The following is an 8,866-nucleotide window of genomic DNA, read 5'->3' as shown; positions in this document are numbered from 1 at the left end:
TCATGTTTTACCTTGGATTGATGACCATGTCTATAATGTTTCCTTACATTCCTTTTAGGAAAATTTCACAGGACTATCACTTTTAAGTCAATTTCTATTGGCTGATTTCTTTCCTAGTCTGTGTCACATTTTTCACTTCTCTACTTAGTTGGCAATTATAAACTGGGCATTGTGATTGCTGCATTGTTGAGTATTTGTTGTCTCCCTTTAAAGAGGGACAAAAATAGCAGGAAACGAAGATGGAAATTATCTGGGCTCTTAATGTGATTCACTGAACTAATCAACTCCAGAACTGTCCATCCCTTGGAAAATTGTTTCTATATGAGGAAGAAAAAACTCCTTTGCCTAACTTTTAAGTCCATTGGATTGGCTATGATCTATGATCGGGTAGCTAGTGAATTGGCCTACAGATTAGCGACATTCTTTTGAAGATCTTTTGCTTTGTTAAGGCAGATAGCTATGATCCTAGGGTTAATTGAATCTCACAACTGAGGTTGGCACTTCTGGGGCTCCACTCAATGTCTAGGTATAAAGACTTGCCAGTCCTACTGGCTGATGCAAGCATTTCTCACTCCTGCCATCCACCCTCAGATCTCCTAGAGCTGTTTATTGCATGCCCTCCTGCAGCAGTTTTGAGTCTGCATCCTCCAAAGACTTCACGTTTCCCTTTCTGCATATTTCTGGGGGTCTTTCTTTACATTATTTTCCCTTCTCCTGCATCCTGTCAAACACTTCCAAACTCCACCACTTCAACTCAGATCTTGGCTCCCAAATTGGATGGGGCTTGCCAAGTTCTGCTTGAGGTTCTCTACTGCTTGGTCGGCCCCCCACCCAAAGAGCTTCCAGCAAGACAGCCAGGCTATTGTGGGGCTCATCTAATTTGTTTCCCTACCTCTCCTTCCCTAGGCTGCCTGTGTACAATGTTGGAAAGCAGCTGTTCTATATATTTTGAGTTTTCTAGTAGTGGCAAGACAGCATATTTGATAACAGCTACTCTTTGAGGGCCAGAGTAGAAATTCTCTGAGTTTTTTTTGTAAGTTTATTTATTTGTATTAGAAAGTCAGATATACAGAGAGGAGGAGAGACAGAGAGGAAGATCTTCCTCTTCGTTGATTCATTCCCCAAGTAGCCTCAATGGCCAGAGCTGAGATGATCTGAAACCAGGAGCCAGGAATTTCTTCTAGGTTTCCCACATGGGTACAGGGTCCCAAGGCTTTGGGTCATCCTCAACTGCTTTCCCAGGCCACAAGGAGGGAGCTGGATGGGAAGTGGGGCTGCCGGGATTAGAGCCGGTGCCCATATGGGATCCCAGGTGTGTGCAAGGCAAGGACTTTAGCCACTGGCTATTGCACTGGGCCCAGATTGTTTTTAGTCTTAAAAACACATTCACACACATAGCCTTGTCATTCTTGCATGCCACTAGGTCTGGTTGTGATGCTAGTTGTGTGTAAGCCAAGGAACAGATATGAAAGGAGCTGACCTGCAGACCAAGTCACTAGGACAGAAAGAATGGGAAACAAAGTTGGAAATTAACTGGGTCCGTAGTGGTTGATGATACACTGAACTAAACAATGGTGGAGTTGTTTGGACCTTGGGAAGTTGTTGCTATGTGAGGAAAACAAAAACAAAAACAAAAAACCTTTGCTTAATGTTTAAATCAACTGGGTTGGGATTTGTACAAAAAACATCATTATCCCAATCCACACAAATAACTGGACCTTTAATACAAAAATAATGTTCAGTAATGGATACTAAGTAATTTAAAAATATAATTATAGAGCATTTGTGCTACAGAGGCAATGAGCTAAGAGTTTTATACATTTGCTAATAAAATGTCATCACAAATGTAAGAGTTAGGCAGCAGTAACAGCCCCATTTCGCAGATGTCAAACTTGAGACAAAGAAAACAGCACATTTTTCAAGTTAGTAAAGTTTAATCTCTGGCACAGCCAGGATCAATGCCAACCCTCCATGACTTCAAAGTTACACTGGGGTTTAGTTCACCCAATATTGGTTTTTCAAGTCTCCAAGCTTAATCTAACTGTGCTACTTCTCACTTACAAGAGAAAACAGATCAATGAAAAAAGTACCTTACAAGATGGGGATCAAGGGCATGGTGTTAGCTCTCTCGGACCTAGTGGGTGAGAGGAAGTTCAGATCTGAGTCCTGCATCCCACTCCCCTCGCCTGCCTAATTCTGAGGAAGAGGCATGTGCACTTTCTATGACGGAAACACACACCCAGAGTGGCAGCAGGGCCACCTGAGCTGCAGAGAAATCCAAGTCAGAGTCAGTGACACAGGAGACGGGACACAGACGTTGCAGGACAGAAAGCCCCAACACCAGTGTCATGGACTGGCCATGGGCAAGGTACTTACAGGGCTAACTCAGAAGTGCAAGGAAGAGCCTGTGGTCCTCCATCTGACCTCATCTCTGCTCACGGAATGTGTTCTGGAGGTGTACAAACACTGTAATTGGCTGGTAAACACTTGCCTCTGGCACTTCATACACATGAAGTTTCTGAGAGTTGTTATCAGTGGAAAGCAAAGCATAAAGAGAACTTGGGAGCAGGGCAAGTACAGGGCCATGCTAAGGTACGGCAAAACGCCCAGCCCGGAGCTCTATGAGGGAAAGCATCACCCATGCACACTTCGGCAACGATCAGCTCTAATCAACTGAAGGCCAGGACAGGCATATGGCTGAAAAGGCACATTTCTGTTCCAAACAGGTGCCTGTCCCACAGTCATTGGACAATAAACTGTAGAAACGAAAGAAAACAGTTTGTCAGCCACGAGAACACCTGGAGGGAGCATGTGAGAGTGTGTGTGTGTGTGTGTGTGTGTGTGTGTGTGTGTGATAGAGAGAGAGAGAGGAGAGAGAGAGCGCTCGCACATAGTGAGCCAAGGGACATACAGGAGAGAGACTCAATCTTTTCCTATCCAGCCCCAGAAACCAGAAAATGACTGACAATCGTCTGATGTGGAAAGGGGACGAGAAAAATCTAGGCATGGCTGCTGGAGCAAAAAGAGCAATAAAAGCTTCATCATCTATGGACAAGAACATGGAAAAATGAAAACATTGACTATGCCATGGTTGGGATGGGCAATGGTGTGTGAATGATCTTTGAAAAAACAAAAAAGTCTGCGATTTCAATGAGTCCTTTTAAAAAAATGGCATCCTGTGCTTGAAAGTCAGGATTCTGTCTGGGTACTCCCGAGTTTCCCATTACAGGAATCTAACTCCCTGCCCTACAGGCTGGCTGGTCGTCCTTTAAACCGAGCTGAGAACAAAGACGGAGTCTTTGCCACCTTCTAATGGCCTTCAGCTGTGGGCCAGCCCGTCCCGGCTGAGCCTAGGCCCCACCCTCAGAACTCCCTGCTTTTTGGGCTCCCTGAGGCTTGGCTGGGAAAATGTCATCGCCAGTGTCACCATTTACAGAAACCATTTCGCCTCTGGCAGGAGGAGCCAGCCAGCTTTGCTCTGGCGGTGCTCCCTCAAGGGGAGAAGCCCACACAGCCCACGCCACAGAGCATGCCATCTTGCTTCTCTGCAGCTGCAGAGTGGACAGGAGCCTTCTCGAGAGGCCTGGCCCTGCTCAATCCAGAAGTTCCAAGACCATCCAGTAGCCCCCCAGGCTCAGAGATGATGGGACCCAGGCCACCCTGCAGCTCCCCTGTCACTGCATAGGGAAGGTACAGTAAGGATAACCCCTTTCCGACACTCCCCAACTCCCCAGCAAGAAGAATCCCTGTCTTGAAATGTTTCCTTTCTGCACCACTCAATTACCTAACATTTAAAACTACGAGGAATACTAAGGCAAGTTTCTCAAAAATTTTGATAGAGTTACCATATGATGCAGTAATTCCACTTCTGGGATTATACCCAAAGATTTGAAAACAGAGACTGTATTCAGCAATTCATTCACTCGTATTCATCACAGTGGTACTTACTAGGTGAAATCTAAAACGTAGAAGCAGGGGGCCAGCTGTGTGATGTAGCTTGTGCTACCGGCATCCCATGTATTGGAGAGCCTATTCAAGTCGTGGCTTCTCCACTTTCAATCCACCTCTCTACTAAACCACTGAAAGATGCCCCAAGTACTTGTGCTACCACCACTCCCATGGGAGACATGATTGAAGTTCCAGGTTCCTGGCTTCAGGCCTGTTTCAGCCCCACTGCTGTGATCATTTAGAAAGTAGACCAGCAGATGGAAGAGCTGGCTCATGCTCTCTCTCTATCAAATAAATAAAATAAATCTCTTAAATGCAGGACAGAGGCAACCCAAGTGCTCATTAATGTAGGAATAGATAAATAAAATATGACAAATGAACAGTATTCAAGAGGCTCATGGAAAATGTGTATTGAGACAACAGTGCATAAATTAAAAAAAAAATTTGTACCAAAGCTAACTTTCTTTGACTACACTTTTCACAAACTTTTTGTGGTAGCCTCATCGACATACAGTGGAATATTATTTAGCTGTCAAAGGGGAGGAAAGTGGCACTTGCTATCATATGGATGAATCTTGAAGACATGTTAAATGAAATGCACCAAATACATGAGAACAAATGTTGTCTGATTCGGTTCACTTGACATACCTGGAATAGTCTTCTGGAAGGTGATCTAGGCTTGCTGGGTGCCTGGGCAGCAGAGAAAGGGGAGTTACTATTTGTTGACAAGATAGTGGTGATTTTCGGTGAGGAGACAACCCCAACACTGGGTATGGTATGTGCACAGCAGGGTGAATGTGCTTACTGCCACTGAATTACCCCCTTAGAAATGGTTACGATAGTAAATTTATGTTACATATTTTAGCACGATAATATAAAATGCCTGATTGATTAATTTATTCTGTCCATAGGCATTTGTAGAGCAGTTGCTTGGCATGCTTCTAGGCAAGATAGCAGAGAGTAGATGATGTTACTTTTCCAGGGCAGCTACCATGCTTGCTGCCAAACACATCATGCTGGACTGCCCTTTTCCCTCACTAGATGCAGAGGATCCACAGACAACAATCCAGCCATCTCTGCCAATCCAGTCTTGTCCTGGGCCTTGGTCTTCTCTGCTCAGTCCCTTCCCCTCCTTCCTTGCTTATACACACTTGCCTGTGCCTTTAAGCATGCTACAGCATTGTTCTATCAAGGGCCCCTGTGTTTAGCTCCTCTTCCACGATGTGGGATGCCGGGATGCTGGGAGGATCCAGCAAGCACCTTTTGACTTGTAAAGGCCTGGGTTAACAGTGCAGATGGAGGGTGAGCCTGTGTGCAGGATCTGTGTTCGTGATTCTGCTTGTGGACCACCCCTAAGAAGAGGCCCTGACTGACAGGTCCAGGGAACATTCACTCTGATAGCTCTGTTGGGTTCCAGTCTGGCCTGGCACTTTCCTCCAAAGCAGTGGCTAAACAGTGCTTATGGGAGAGGTAGAGGAGAGTGAGCTGGCCTTGAGGACTCCAGCCTGACTGGGTGGGGTGGTGAACAGTTGCTGCTTCCTTAGATCAGCAACACTGTCAGAGCAAAATTCCCTTACATTGCTGGTTTGTGCACTCTAGCCAACTTCTTCCAAGGAAAAACATGAGCAATTCATATGGTTTTAAAGGTGCATGCTTCACAAACATGTGTTAACATTCCACTTTCATTTCTTCTTTTCACGGATGGCAGACCAAAGGCTGCATGAGGTGGGAGACACCTGCTCTTCTTGCTGTCTAGGAACAAGCTCCACCAAAATCATGAGCATCCCAGGAGGCTACAAAGTTGGCGTCCCTTCACACTGATGTATACATGTGCGTATTTTAAGAGTTGTTTATTTCAAATAAGTTTGAAAGGCAGAGCAACACAGAGAGAGGATCTTCTATCCACTGGTTCACTCCCCAGATGATTGCAACAGCCCAGGGCTTGCCAGGCCAAAGCCAGGAGCCTGGAACTCCATCAGGTTCTACTTCATGGTTAGCAAGGCACAACCACTTGGTCCATCCTCTGCTGCTTTCCCAGCCTTGTTAGCATTGAGCTAGTAAAGAGACTGAGCAGCTGAGACCAGAATGGACATTCATATGGGATGCCAGCATGGCAAGTAGGGTCTTAATGCACAGCACCAGAAAACTGTCCCTTATATTAATATATTTGAAATATTTGTTTGATATAAATTTAGTGATTCTAAGAATAAACTGAAGTTTCTATTAATAAAAATTCTAAATAGAAACAGATTCTCATTAATATACTGCCGCTTCAAAACCAACTGTGTACTGATAAAATTTGGCAAAATATTTTCCTCTTTTCTGATGTTCTTGCTTCAGCTTTCTTTCACAGTTTTCTAAGCAAAACCACTCCCTAACATGACTATGAGAGGGTTTAGACTGCAAATGCAGGAGCCCACATCTGCCTGGGATCCAGTCTGGTTTCTATTTCTGATTTAGTTTCTTTCTAATAGATCTTTGGGAAGGCAACAGATGATAGATCAAATAATTGGATCCCTGTCACCTGTGTCAGAGATACAATTAATTTCTGGCATCAGCTTGGCCTGCTCTTGGCTTTTAGGGTCATCTCTCCCTCTTTCAAAGAAACTAGTATTTTTCGAAATTAAACTTGCATGAGAAGAATTAAATCACTTGATCTCTATGATGAGTCTATAAGTCCCTATTCAGATTCTGAATGTCATGGAATTGTGATTCTAGTTTCAGGTACAGTTACAGCATGCCTCTTGCACATTACAAAGTTAGGTCAAGTCTGGAAATGTGAGGTTTTTTGTTGGTTTTAAAATTTACTATTCAAGGGTGGTGAGTGCTTCTGGGAGAGAAACCAATATTCACATGACTGGACAGAGCCTGGATGACGTGGCAGCCATTCTGGTTGACATCAATACTGTTCTGCTTCCTTGGGTAGGGGCTTGACTGGATATGCTTAATCCAGCTCTGACTGCAGTTCAGATGGTGTAGGCTTATCTGGAGGATTAGCAGGAGAGCTGCAGCTGACTGTTTACAGGAAGGCTCATGAAAAGTTGTGAAAGGAGAACCTACTGAGAAGGAGGCGTTCTGAAGAGATACATAACATCTCTCAACACCTTCTATTCATTATTGGCACCTCTAACTACACTAGGACTACCATAGGGACTACTGGAACAATGCTTGGCTGCTTACCTTCCATTTTCCCCTAAGGGAGTGGTTTACGTGACCCTGAATTTCAGCTCCGGCATTGCAGATACTGGGGACAGAGTCATATCACAGGTCTGATGGGACGGAATCAGAAATGAGGAAGAGGAAAATAGAATATGTCTCATCAGCTGGAGGGGCTTGTTAACAAAGCCCAAAGGTCTTCTTAAGGACTTAAAACTACATTGGTGATGTGGCAGGTACGGCTGGGTTAGGGCACAGTACCTAATAGTGTGAGAGATAGGGCTGGCCACCAGTGTGTGTGTTGGCTGTTGCAGGTGATGGACTGAACCCGACCCTGCACTAATTGGTACACACAAGAATCACATCTGAGGTCACTCCACTTAAAGATTCTTGGTGAATCCTCAGCTAAATCACTGCACTCAAACCCTTGCCATAGAGATAATCATAATATGTGTGGTCTGACCTTGAAGTACATGTACAGGGACTAGGCCTCCTCAGTTGCTAATGTCTGTGCAATAGACAACATGCCCAGATGCAGGCAGGGGACATGACAGTCAGCTCATATAGGCTAGTAGAAGACTTGGAGTGCCTTGTTAGAAGATGTGAAGCACAACGGGTTGAACAACTTTCCTCACCAAGCTTTGCAGCAAGTGACTGGGTCTGTGGACACAAAAGTAGATTGAGTCAGGCAACAGACCTTGGAAAGATTTTTTTTTCAACCCTGGTGTAATGAAGCCGACAATGCCTCAGAGAACTATCAAAACTACTTCAGTAACACACTCAGAACATTCTTCCCACATTGGGGTGGGAGTAGGACGGGCTGGGCTAGGTATCTAGGATACCCAGGCCCACTCTTAGATACAGATACTTGCTGTATCTGGTCATGGATCAGGTGTTGCTGCACTGTAGCACCCAGGAGTAAGCCAGAATGGATGCAGCCAATGGACAAGGTTACTGTTCCTGCCAGGACAGAAGGTAGAATCAGTCAGTTTGCGCCAAGGACCTAACGGTGTGTGTAAGATCTACCACTGGGAAGAGACGTGATAGAGGAGCTTGGAGAACTCCTCTGTCAGGACATAGTCCCTGCAGATGAGCACAAGAACCAAGGCTGAGAACACCCCAGCTCAGGCCAATGTATAGTACCCTCTGGCATACGTGTGGGTTACATCTAGGGGCAGACCAGGCTGAGCAAGTTCACAATACCCACTAGCCGATTTGAGAACTAGGACGGGTTGTGGGGCAGGCTGGGTCAGGCTGGGTCAGGCTGGAGCAGGCTGCAACACCAGCCAGTTCTCAGTAGGGTTAGAACTGGGGGTTGGTTGAACAGGGTGAAGCTGCAATACCCACCAGCATCAGCTGGAGCTGTGAGCAGACTGGGCTAGGCCAGGATACAGCACCCATTGGCCAATGCCAAGGTGAGGTGGGCCATGCTAGACTGAGTCACAGATTCTTCCACCAGCACACTTGAGACACAGTCGGGGGAAGTGTGAGCCTTGTAGGGGGGTCAGTGTGGACTCTCCTACTGGGCCACTGCTCCCACTGTTGAGCATGAGGACTGGGACTGGGACTGACCAGGCTAGGTAGGGATACAAAACCTGTTGGCCTGTTAGTCTGCATGTGAACTGTGTTAGAGGGAGAGCCAGGTTAGGCTAAACGACTATATCCATTGGTGCATGCATGAACCAGAGTAAGTACATGCTGGTTGGGTTTTGCTGCAGCAACAGCTGACAAGCGCTGGGAATGAGGGCAAGCCGTCAAGCTA

The sequence above is a fragment of the Ochotona princeps genome, chromosome 2 (assembly GCF_030435755.1).
Source record: "Ochotona princeps isolate mOchPri1 chromosome 2, mOchPri1.hap1, whole genome shotgun sequence".
NCBI classification, from domain to species: domain Eukaryota; kingdom Metazoa; phylum Chordata; class Mammalia; order Lagomorpha; family Ochotonidae; genus Ochotona; species Ochotona princeps.
Note: the sequence above shows the minus strand (reverse complement) of the source record.